At 39.6% G+C, this 13,767-nt stretch overlaps 1 protein-coding gene across 3 annotated transcripts in view; it reads right to left on the reverse strand.

The window, feature by feature from the left end:
* LOC139142332 (adhesion G-protein coupled receptor G6-like) overlaps positions 1-13,767 on the reverse strand; it is a 51,999-nt gene that overhangs the window by 17,824 nt on the left and 20,408 nt on the right. Inside the window, exon 1 of one of the 3 annotated variants that reach the window (XM_070712243.1) lies at positions 4,293-4,629. The exons of 1 other annotated variant lie outside the window; for it this stretch is intronic. The gene's annotated coding sequence lies outside the window, so the exon portion shown is untranslated. Of the gene's footprint in view, positions 1-4,292; positions 4,630-13,767 lie in introns of those variants that run through there. One more of the 3 variants, XM_070712240.1, reaches the window with a different exon arrangement.

The following is a 13,767-nucleotide window of genomic DNA, read 5'->3' on the forward strand; positions in this document are numbered from 1 at the left end:
ATTTGTTGCGCTTGTTCGAAAGTTTGCACGGTGACCCCCGATTTTTATTCTTGATTTTGAAAGAGAGTGACTGGAATATTCTTTGAGGAAAATTTGAGCAAAAGTTTTAAGTATTTCACTCTCGAGGCACATATTACCTTAAAAGGATAGTTTTCTCTTTGATAGAAATGTTACATACTCTGATATATGGCAATAACTGTAGGAGACGTCTGAAATTTAAGAAAAATATTCAAATTTCTGAACTACTTTCCGTAATGCAAACAGTGCAATCGATGGATTTTTACCGACCACAAGAAGGTTGGTCGTTTTACTGGAAGCCTTTGAGCGCTACTCGGTGAATCAAAAGCCTCTGTCTCAGTGTCGTCGTCCATTTTAGAATTTTTACACACACAAGGTCAAGGTCCTACTTCAAGTTCAAGAGTGTTCCTGGTGATAGAAATTCTTGAGAAGCGGGTTGCCTTGGGATTTTAAAGATTAAATATTTATACAGCGTGGTATTATGGTTACGGCAAACATTAAACGTTCACAATTTATAACAACGATATTATAATATGCATCTGTCGACGTCATGGTTAATTTAAATTAAATTACATTATTTTGATCAGTCATAATTCATTTGCAATGGTCTGAAATTCGACGCGGATAATTACTTGATCAACTATTGAGGAATCTAACGATAGCCCGTGTCACGATGCTACGACCTGAGTCCATAGCAGAGGCCTGCAAGTTCTAAGGATTTTGTTTGAACATATCTACCCGACGGCATAAATTCAATGCGGAAGTCGTAATAGCATTCGTGCTTGGCAACATAGATATTTCATCAATGGCATTCAACTACCTTTACTCTTACTTGAGATATAGACGACATCCGTGTAGGGTCAAATTAGGGTCATATACAATCTCAGTGACAGCTTGGCCAGGTTGTAAATACCTTTTTATCCAGATTATTACGGTTTATCTGTCACTGTTAGTATTACAGTATCATGACCATCATCGTAGTCTGTCATTTTTCGTCTTGCAAACTTTTTTTCGTTGAGGTTAGATTTAAAAATTGTCAATAATAAGATGTGCAATAATCATAATTAATCCACTTTTAGGATACCCTTGCTAATTGGCGTACAAATTATGACCGGTCTGATCACTGAATCTCTGCAAAATAATGTCATTCGATTCCTTCTTCCCTGTTGAGGCTCTGAAACATTTAACAGCGATTAATCGTTTATTTGCTTTCTCTAATTTCAGTAAATTTGCCCATGCAGCTACTCAAACATATTCAGTAAACCATAGACCCTCCAGAAAGAAATTCCATGTGTAAACATACTTGACTCCAGTCATTACACTTAGCGAGGAAAATAAATGCTGGCGTGTTCTAGTTCAAGGTCTCGTTGAAAACTAGAGTTCAAGTCCCCATACATTCAAAACATTTCATGACCTAATATCACGTCTAATGTTGTGAGTTATCACAATGCCGTCTGCTTGATACTGCCCTTATAAATGTGTTATAGGGCTAAATTTGAATGAACTAATAATATATTTAGAAGCTTCATATAACTTGGCCAGTTAGTAAAATGATTTCACACTTCACACGAAGTTCGGAAGTTATATGCTCAGATCTTTGAGGTGGATTTTCTTAGTGCTTGTAACATATTCGTTGAAGCATTACGTGGCAGGGATTGTAGTAAGTCATTGTGAAATTAAAGCAAGATTGGGTTCTGTTGAAAGCCAACTGTCTTGCGTAGTGCTTGGGATGTAATGGGACACATCATGAATAATTCATCATATCTATGCCTATAAATGCTCAGAACCCTGATGCATACATTTTCGTGTGAGTGAACAAGCAATACCACATTCTACACTATAATATACGTGGTTCGGTAATCAGCGAGCGAAAGGTTGCAGCTAGTACGAATGAAGGGGACCAGGTTTGAAATCTCAGACTTGGGTGATCATTTAATGTCCAATTTGATCCGGGATTTAAACCACATCGTATCGACTTGAACTATAGGCTGTAGAGGCTGTGGAGGGACTGTGGCTGTAGACAACGTGAAATTCTGGTCATGGCAGCAGATCGTTTTGTGAAGACACACCGCGGTTCAATACTGGAGGGACTTTGGGAGATTTCGCTGGCAAATCATTCTACCATAGACAGTCTATGACTGTCTATGATTCTACCAACTGACCATTGGTCGTAATGTGTCAAAACACAACCTTTGACCTGCGAAAAACTGTCACACGGAACACACTTCCTTTCAACAATGATGATTACACAAGAGATGACGTAACGAAAAGAGCTTTTCTCAACAGCGTGAACAAGTTCTGAACATGACGAAACAAGTGCGAGCAATCTACCGCCTTCCAGGATTTTCCATAGATTGTGTTTGGTCTGAGCCATAAATCCACTGGAAAATGAATCATGGGAACACTTTTTTCCGAACTCTAGTTTTCCAAGGAATAGAGATACAGTACTGAAATAAGGCAAGGCATAATTACGTCAACATAATATGTTATTCTCATTCTGATGTCGAATTAGACTTGCTCCAAGTCAGTGGATATAAATATCAAAACCGATTAAATTTAAGGGGTAAACTTTAGCAGACTGTCGTGTAAGTGGCAGGCTGTTGCTTACTTAGATCATGTAGTGAACCAGCTTGGCCAACCAGTAATTGCTGCCGAGAAAGGCCAAGCGACTTTGGGCCAGTCTACCGTCAAATGTGCAGTGAAAGCTATGTGTCACTCTTTCCTTGGACCAATATTTTGGAAGTTGACATCGTTTACGCTTGAAAAAATTTCGCGTCTGTTCTCCCTTCTTGTAAGGGAGTGCGTCGTGGGTTTCTCGAATTCCCCACCATCCGTCGAAAAGCCTAGAGAACCTATGCAATTTATGCACAGTCCCTATGCTTTATCGATTTGTTTGTGGGTGGATCAAAAACAGTAACTGTTGCATTGTGCCTTAATGTCGACACACCCTTAGCTGTTTCTTGTGAAATTGTACAAATTATCATGAAAATACGAAAGAGATCTCACTAGTATCTCCGTTTAACCAAAAATAGGAAGCCTTTCGCTTTGCTTCCTCGCACTCCCTCGATGGCTATGCACGCTTTTGCACAGTTTGCGTATCACGTGGCGTATAGCCAGTTGCTTTCGCAACATGTGTGGCTTGGCGCTTTCCTGTCACCGACACACTAATATGAGAAATTGATTAACATCGTTGTAATGAACAAGGACCTGCGAGAGAGACTGAACGTTGGCGTTCCTGAGGTTCTTGTCACAACACAGTCAGCCAATAAATGGTATAAAAAAGGGAAGTCACGAAACAAACGCTCCGCGATACACACGTTTGCCAAGTTCAGCGACTGTTCATCTCACGAAAAAAGGAGAAATTTAATTCACAAATCAGCCTTGATGGCTCCTATTCCATATGATAATTCGCAATCTGCCATACTTTTTGGCATCAAAAATGATCTTCTTCTTGCATTTTACGGGTCATTTCTGAATTCGGAGAGAGAATCTACGTGGAGTTCACTTTTGTTCCACCAAAGGAGCAAGCTTGAATAAATGTTGTTGTTTTTTTTATGAAACCAGTGTCCGAACTTGGCGAAACGTGAGTTTGTCTCAAAACGTCCGCTTTTCCACATCATACGCTGTCTGTCTTGCATGTCACCATGGCTGTAGTCGGTTCATGCATAGACTGAAGTCCCTCTACTGTCTATAATTCATAGTATACCTGAGTATGCGTTTCAAGGCTGTAAGAAGTTATGGTTGACTTTTTAGCACTAGGGCCATGGCGTTGATACGCCTGAGTCTCTCACTTTCCGTCCACTGTAATACGATATGTCGTCACCTGTTATCTCATTCAACACCAACGCCATTACGTTTTAGTAATACCCTATGTTTTACCTCCATGCTTGAATACACTACCGTTTACTAAACGCTTTGTCACAATCATGGCTTTTACGAACGCCACTCCACCCGACCAGGAACACTGAAACTTGGAACTGTGTGATACCGTGGTTTTACAAGGTAGACTACCCACGAAACGTATGTCGGTATTGCATTTGACATTCGCTATTGAACCCGTTTCACTGTTTTTCTGCTATGATCATCATACACGCACTATAACGTTACGCAGAGTCCCCCTTCCTGCATGCTTTCATAGACAGCTGACCGAACATTGAAAATGATCGGTAGGTTCCATGACCGACTTTTCCATGATTCAACAAAGTAAACACATTCCATGGAAAGGCTGAATAGTCTTTTCCCGTTTACGTCAACACACAGTGGTCAACACTTACCCGATTGCAGTAAATTCTCTTGAAATTGGCCTTTCTCTGCTTCGTGCGTGGTACCGATCAACCTCAGGGACAACAGTACATTCGCGGGGAAGTTTTTCATGGATCCGCTCACAGCTTGCTTCACCGTCACTTTTTTTGCATTCGGTGCAGATGATTACAGAATAGGTCCTTTACAATGATATAGATCATTCACAATGTGTGTATCGTACAGCTAACGATACTAATCCCATCACATTGGACCCGGAATTACCACATTCAAGGGTGGCACACAGATCCCCACAGGCGTACGGATTGCCGCCGAGAATCAGACTGGTGTCCGCGTCACTGTTGTATGACTCGCTGTGCGTCCAGGATCAATGTAAACAGAGTTTGTATTCAGGTGCCCATTATTACCTATGTTCTATTGTTCGGTCAAATTCAATCGCTCTTCTGGAACAAAGCAGTGATTAGCATTTGTTGCAAGGCAGGGCCACCCTTTTTGTTCTCTTTCCAGACAGGTTATTACAAATTTCTCGAAGAGTTTATTTTAGACTTTTGTGGCGAGAACCGACGTTCTATGAGAAAATTCGAGGGTATTTAGTCATACACACTTGAGAGATCAAAGCACGGCTCCCAGAGGGACCATGATTAAAGTATGTAATGTACAGGGAGGGGGCAAGAGTAATTGGCTTGACCATGGAGGTAGTTACCCCATTACAGTTAACCATGGAGCTAAATGTGCTCCATGGGTTAACCTACCCAACAGTGCCTCCATGGTCTCACTCTGGTTGCATATATATAAAGATATATATAAAGATTTTTGGTACCGCGATGGATGTACCAATAGCCACAGTCCGATGGAGGGTGGCGGCACTGTGACATAACATACATGGCAGTTTTATGACAAAATAATGTGTCAAGTCAAATGTATATTTTACACTTCTGAGTTTTTTATTCTGGTCTTTAAAGAACAGTTTCTTTATCTTCTCGAAAGACCCTACAGATATCCGTTGTGTTCAACTTACCTACACAATGTATATTTGTATAACGTATGATGTTATTGTTTACAACCATATTGCAGTTCGGCCCAGAATTCAACTATCAACGATAACATATTACGCACTGTGAACGTTTGCATCTTGAATACAAGCCCAATACCAATATTGCAGCCAGGACGCGCCCTTGCGGCAATGTTCCGAAGACAGAACCAGTTGTCCCTCATTCTCGCGTACAGGGGATCACCTCGGGCGCACCAAAGAGTCGACTGTGTTGAGTCACAGTCCCTCCACATTGTGGTTGGGTGTAGTTGATAGTGTGTCAGTAATATCTGTTATTGACGATGACCTTTGTTTTGCATGATTATTTGGAGGCTTATATTTACGTACTTTCGGAGCTGTGATTAGAAGTAATTAAGTGCTGCACTCGATATTATCACTTGCTTGTAGTTAGAGAAGGCCCATTGGCGGCTGATACGGTATACTGCTACAATTACTTGCCTGAAATTCAAGTATAGTTCAGTAGCTTGAACATCAAGGCATGAGAATAAAAATAGAATACTCTTCGGTCAGCGTATTCATTTTGATAGTACAATAGAATATGTTAGAAAAAGTTTCATCACGGCAAGTCTCCTAAAACAATCAATCAGATTGCAAGGTCAGCTGAGGCTGAAGAAAAATGAGACGACGACATTGGACAGTTTTACCACGGTGATAGAGGGACCGTAGTCTTCCAATCAACATGATCCTACGGGGTTCACCTGGTTCACAAATCTATCGGATGGCTCCCTCAGAAAACCTGATTGTTTTCATTTGGAAACTTGGGTCAAGTCCTTCAGGATTGCAATATTCAAGTTTGGCTACAAGCTGGGAGCGGAGTTTTATTCGCCATATTTGTATTAAAAAGACCGCCTCGATGCATTTTTACACGATGCAAAACTAATGGAATTTGATTCTCTTGTTTCGTCGCTTGATGGCGTCCTTCCATGATGAGAAGTTGAGTCGGCGTCATGGTTGTCGCTGACCGTACGTGACGAGTTGTGCCTGTGTCAACTTTGTTTCTACGAACTATACATATCGGCTTATGGAAACATGCTCTGGGAAGACAGCAAAACGCGTTACGTTCAGTTCATTACTAGTTCAGTAAAGGCAAAGAGGTGGTGACATATTTCTGGTACCGGGAAAATAGCATACTTCTCAACATGCTTCGGTATTACCAAACAAGTAGTACTTTTCCTGACACAAAAAGTGTCACGGGGCCACGGGGCAAATCATAAAACCAACAAACCCCAACAGAAACAGTGGAATGATCATTAGTGTGCAAGGTCACTGTGTTATATGTCACGGTAAAAATTTCTAGCTTTGAAATTTCTAGACGGTACACTTGAAAAGGCGGGGCAGAATAAGAAAAGATTACGACCAACGTGTAACTGCCGATGCCACAGCTGACTCTATAACTTTCAGGGGCGTACATTTGTAAAGAACGTAATGTCGATATCAAGGTATAGTTTTGCGTTCAGTGATAAACACGATTCCCACACTACGGCTGTTGATTTGAGCTGCTGCCTTCGATCGAAAATTTCCAACACAGAGACATAATATCAATAATTTTGCAAGATTATAAAAGCTCGCTGTCTTCTCGCCTAATAGCTGCGATCAAGATTATTATGATAGAAGCAATTGACTGCCGAACACCTTGCTCTTCTTATACATAATGCGTAAAAATGGGTTATTCCTGTTGAGAAATGCGACAGCAAATATTGCAAAGAGAATTTCTTACTATCTTCCTCGCAATGATTTTTGCACCCGAGTCTATTTTATCACGGTCACTAGACCATTTCTGACGATGTTTACTAACAAAGAATCAGTTGACACTTATCGTGGGAACACATTGCAAAGACGTTCACAAAATTTTCATCACAGGAAAGATTACCGTAATCCCCGTTTCAAAGATGTAGGAAATGTATAATCGGTTGTTTATCTTGAAAAATCCCGAACTGCAGCCTCTTAATACAAAATGCTTTTTCTTCTGAACAACTACCCGACAACTTTACAATCACACTCCGGTGATCACATGACGGTTGTAACCGTATGTGCTGCCGCCAATGGAGAATCAAAAGACTTCAAATCAAAAGTAAAAAATATAGAAAAAATATCGATATCCAAGCAATGTAAGAAAGAGTAATTTTGATAGGGTCAATTTATTGTATTTTCTAAAAGAGGCCCAGGTCACTCCGGAACAGCGTAAGATTACTATCACAGTTGTTCGAATACTACACTCACACTGTAGGGTAAACATGGGAACTCAGATCGTTATATATTGCTTCCGCCAAGCGAACCCGCTTAGGCTAAAGACGGTAAAATTACCATACATGTAATTATTGTTGCTAGTTTCTGTAAATTTTACCGACTATTCGTTAGTAATTGTCAAATTTCTTGAGTTTGTCCGAAAACTATTTCAGGGAATGACGTAAATTTCAAGACATGTGATTGCGAACGCAATATCGATATCGGGACAGTAAAGTCAGTTACAGACAATCGAGGAAGAACAGAAGAGTCTATTAATCAGCGAATTAAATGAATCCTAGGTTACTATGAAAGTAAAAAAGGTAATGTTGTGCCCTGGTCCGGAAAGAAAAGTTGATAAAGATTTCAAACAAACGTCAGATGATATTAGAGCAATTTAGTCAAAAAACAAGCTCAGAAAAACGTATAGAGAAGAACGACATCACGGCGATCTTCAGACCTTTCATCATGTTTCAATCTGAACGGTCAACACTTGATGCTATAATCTATGTCAAGTGTCTCTTTTTGGACAACTTCAACAGAGATGAATGGATCGCTATTTAGTTTCACTGCCCCGACCCGACCGCCGGGCAATAATGCAGCTCATGGGCACCTGTATAATCGTCGCATGAACGTATCCAATGGCCGGCCACTGCTTTGGCCTTTGACCGTGCATCGCCGGCAAACAACGGTTTTGGACGTCACGAGAGCAATTTTTCGCCATCTGTGAGCGGTTGAGTGATTTGGGTAGGCCATGGAGCTATTACTTTGGTAGCTCCATGTGTAGGCATAAATCGGAATCGAGTTGATTTCGGCTGAATAGTTAGAAAAGTAGTTTGTCGTGCTCGATCCAAAATGAGTCCGCATGTCGCTGGTTTTGTCAATGTAACCGTTGGTCAAGTATTTTGCTCAGAATACAGTAAGAATCGTTTATTCATTGTTAACATCGTAATCGATCCGATGTACACAACAAATGTTTGATCGTTTGCACCTTTGCGCGTCCCCTCGTGATAGGCAGCTGTTTGAACGCTTTCATCTATTGTTCTTTGGACGCTTCCAACACAGCATCGAAGCAGTTTTGGCATCAAAACGCAACTTAAAATGGAAAAAATGAGAGAATTTCGCCAACAAAGTGATTCCACAGGTATTCACAAAACGTAATACGTTGGAACAGCGCTTTGATTTACACCATGGTTATTGAAAGATCCAGATTTTCGGGAGCATTCGTTGACGCTGCTACCATGTGCCACTCATGTTGGATTATGAATGCCCAGGGAGATAGGGGGTATTTATAGGCTCCCCCTGCCTTTAAGCACATATTGGTGTAGCCCTGCCCGCAAACACACCGGTTGAGTTAATCATATTTGAGTATTACGTCAACCTATTAACCATCCATGACGGATGATCTAAAGAATGGATGAAATATGGCAAGTAATGTCCGATGTACCCGGCTATTGAGTCTATACATTACCCTTGAAGTTAACATTTTATGAACTTCTTTTAGCATATTTGATATGACGATTAGAAAGATTTGCAGCAAAGTACCAAAAACCATTATATTTGTCAATTTAATACTTAAATGCATGTCCTTCCTCAAACTCGTGACATCTATACTTTCTATCTTGTTAATTCTATTATTTATTGTAATGATCTCTTTGCTTTGTATTAGAACATATATTTGGCTCATTGCGAAAGGTTGTTCTATTCGTACTACAAATTGGAACGCGTACAAAGCTGTGTCTGTTGCATTATAGTATTACAGCAACATGAACAATTAGGTTTCATCGACCTGTGTGGAAATTGAATAACAACCACGGAATGTTAATACCCTCCCGAGCTGACACTGTTTATTGCCTTCGAATCATGATTAATATTATTTTGAATAAATCGTCGCGCAACGTAATTTTTTTGTCAAAATAGTTCGTATTTTGGACCAGATACATCTTGATATACAGTCTCAAATCGAGAACACTGTAATTGATCGATGGCTGCATGATCCGTTTTCATTGAATTTTCACACCGTGTTCGACATTCGGTCCAATTCACGGTGCCAATTATCTAGCTCTAGACACGCGTTATATCGATTACAATCGACAAACTATTTCTTAAGGACTAAAGGAAATATATAAAATTATGACATATTTGACGTTACTCATAAGTTCACTTCCTCACTGAGATGTATTTGCTTATTATACAGGTATTTCAGGTTTACTGAATTCATCAAGTCTTGCAAACGGTCAACCTGAAACACATATATCTTGCAGTTTGCAAGATGGACAGCTAATCCGAAAGACAAGAAGCGGAAAGAACAAACTACGTTTGTGGTATTATGTTTATTTGTCCAACGTTGTTTTATTATGACCTTTAATGGGAAGACAATCTTATGAATAATGTGAACCATCGATGAGAGGCTGTACTGGCTACGTGCCCGTTTACACTGTGACGAGGTTTTCTTCTAGTAATAGAGATTGGTCTTAGTGCCTGAAAATTTCGGATGCTGTCCCTGTGACCTTCAACGCCGCCGAAGATTTTGATTATGGCATGATGTTGCTGCGCATCATTTTTGTCGCACGTATTATGATTGTCAAAGATTTGTATTGTCGACATTGTTGTTGTTGTTTTTGGGGTATTTTGCCATTTTCAGAGGGAGAGCAAGTATGAAAAACATGCAATCACAGACGAAGGAAATTCATGTCTCCGCTATCTAGCGAACATGTACCTATATAGTGGGGGCCACATATCAAATATCTAATTCAAAAAAGACTGGAGTTTGCCGGTGTAAAGACTGTTTCAAGATCCGAAATTAAAGTGCTTTGCAAATCTCTAGCAAATAAACTCCAATGCTAGAGTAAGCTTATGTAGTAATGCGTATCATTATTTAAAATATATATAACAAACATTATCTTATTTCGTATTTCCACCTCTTGTCCTGTCTGAGTGTTGCCTTTCTGAAGCCACACTTGAAGAATATATTACTTAAATGTTCCAGCCTCCCGCAGCACTCAAAATGATAGGGACGGGGTAGTAAGACAGCCTCGCGGTTTTTGTTACCAGCGGGAGGTACCGTGTTGATTAGTTACCCTGTGTTCAGTCTATAGTCAAGAGTGTCAATCGTGCAGTCGTTGGTTTTAAATAAAACCTCTGACGATGTATATTTTTCTTTCTCAGTCAGCCATCGGTGTTGGTATTCAGCAACAACTTTTCCTTTGTGTGTTTTTTTTTCACATCTGTGATGACGAATGCACGGACACGTCGTAGCCGTGTTCCTGAGATGACGTGGAATCTGAGAGAAAAACAAAAATGAAGTATGATAGTATTTACCACCCGATAGTTAATATTTCATAGATGTGAAATTTGGTTTGTTAAGTTAGATCAAAAGACTAGTTATTTAGGGAAAATTAATTCACTTGTCATATTAAGACTTGTTTTGACCATGGTCTTGCAAGAGATGTCCAAATAAAATATTGCATGAAATTTGTCTTGAATCTCGATAGTGCACATTGTTCGTGCCTCTGGGAGATACAGATAATCAGCGAGGGAAAATAGGATGTATTAGTATGGTAATGCCATACCATCACAAATGAAGCTAATCGCAGATATCACAAGATATATTTTACTATGTGGTTCGCTTACAATATCGGCAAAATGACCTTATTTACCATCCGCATTATCATATATTGTACATACTGTCACTGTGTACAACTGGAGTGTTTTGACCGGGGAAGGCATGAGCAAACACTGTGAAATTATCAAATTTTTGGACTCTAAATTTTTTACAGTATTTTGCTGCTATGCTGCTTGTGTGAACTCATTTGGACTCTTTTGTACTCGTTTTGAAACCAGTGGAGTACATAAAGTTTCGTCGTCTTGTTGTTGTAAAAAATCGACATTTTGTTTTCTGCATAGAATTCAGGGTTCTCACTTGGGGATTTTCAGGGGTGGCTGATCCCTCTATCTTTGGGGCCATGTATTCATATGTTAACAACTATACATAATAATACATTTTCGCAACAAAAAGACATGCAAATCATGCATTGTTATGTAAATTATCCGCCCCTATGTTCTTCCAAGGTGTGGAGAACACTGGACTTTATATAAGGTATGCGGCCTTTTTGAATTTCGGTAATTTTTAGGTAAAGCGTTTCTCAAATCACGGATTTTACGCAGTTAACTCTGAGATTTTTATTCCTCGTATAATTATCTTGAGACGGAAATGAACAGTGCACTGACTTTACAAACCTTGTTTAATTTTCACTTCATCTGTCTCTTGCTTGTACTTCTTGGCAGTCGATGATGATACTAAGGATTACGGGGGAAATTAAGAAAGGCGAAACATTACATACTTTTGATATGGACGAAAACAATCCACAGAAAAAAGACATGATCTAGACTTGTATGGTTCATCATCTCGTGGAGTACATAAAGTTTCGTCGTCTTGTTGTTGTAAAAAATCGACATTTTGTTTTCTGCATAGAATTCAGGGTTCTCACTTGGGGATTTTCAGGGGTGGCTGACCCCTCTATCTTTGGAGCCATGTATTCATATGTTAACAACTATACATAATAATACATTTTCGCAACAAAAAGACATGCAAATCATGCATTGTTATGTAAATTATCCGCCCCTATGTTCTTCCAAGGTGTGGAGAACACTGGACTTTATATAAGGTATGCGGCCTTTTTGAATTTCGGTAATTTTTAGGTAAAGCGTTTCTCAAATCACGGATTTTACGCAGTTAACTCTGAGATTTTTATTCCTCGTATAATTATCTTGAGACGGAAATGAACAGTGCACTGACTTTACAAACCTTGTTTAATTTTCACTTCATCTGTCTCTTGCTTGTACTTCTTGGCAGTCGATGATGATACTAAGGATTACGGGGGAAATTAAGAAAGGCGAAACATTACATACTTTTGATATGGACGAAAACAATCCACAGAAAAAAAAGACATGATCTAGACTTGTATGGTTCATCATCTCGTAAGCTTTCTGATGGGTGACCTTTGACAGTATGAACAGGATATATGTAAACGGTGATTGATACATATGATCTTATCATATCCCTGGAATATGTGACGTCAGCGAATTATAGCATATAGCCATGTTGGTAAAATGAACGAGCTTTCTGTGGAATACCATACCTGGTGAATAGTACGCTTCCGTGCAGCAGAAGGTTTTCCTCCACTGCTTCCGGATGTCCGTCTTCAAGAGACAATGAAAGACGAAGATGAAAAATCCCTGTAGCGAGTTGAAAATCACAAATAAATAGTGTACAACCAAGCTGACTTCATTGATAGCGAACACGGCCATCGCCCAGGTCAGGCCAAGCAGTACCATAACACACATCGCCGCTCTGACTTGCGCCACGGTAGTGTACCTCTGGGACGTTGTTAACTTCCTAGAATTGAGACCGCAAATCTGATGCAGGACCAGGAAGTAGACGACGAAGTTGAAGATAAGAATGATTCCGACAGGGATAAGGAATCCAAAATAGAATGGATATCTGGACAGCCAACATCTGTATATTAAGTAAGCACAAAAAGGAGCATATTAGTTGGGCATATCTTAGTTTAGGCGCAAAGAAAATAAATTGTGTGCTGTTCCGATATTACGGTTTTCAAAAATAGGGTAGGCCGCAGGAATTTTTTTTTCCAAAATATCTTTATTTTTAATTTGCATTTTTCAGGGGTCAGGGCGGTCAAACACTGGCCACAACATTTCCAGAAATATGTATCATACATATAAAAGGGAAAAAGATACAAGACATCCTCGTTCTAGCAAAAATCAGATGTCAAGCAACGAACGCGTTATTTTACGTTTTTTTGTCTTTCTTTCTTTCTTTAACTTCTGTTCGGTAGCTCTAAAAAGTTTAGCAGGTAAAAAATAGAGTAGGTGGGTTATCGGAACAGGACAATTTTTTTCCGCCTTGTATTGAAAATTTAGTAATTATCAAGATCTTCATTAAACATATTTGGTTAACTTTAATCCATGTTTAAATCGTACACTCGGTATAATTTCGATTGATTGCATCAAACATCTGATGGGGCAGTCACGTGACATGTACGTAACAATTGAAATGTAACTTACATGTTATTGAAATAGCCGTAATGATCCAAGTCTATTCCAAGTGTTATTGCGACAACAACCAATGGTAAACCTGTTTCAACGGTTGTACAAACAAAGGGTTAGTCACCAAGTCTTACCAATGCTCTCTG

Source organism: Ptychodera flava, chromosome 10, assembly GCF_041260155.1.
Source record: "Ptychodera flava strain L36383 chromosome 10, AS_Pfla_20210202, whole genome shotgun sequence".
Lineage (NCBI taxonomy): Eukaryota > Metazoa > Hemichordata > Enteropneusta > Ptychoderidae > Ptychodera > Ptychodera flava.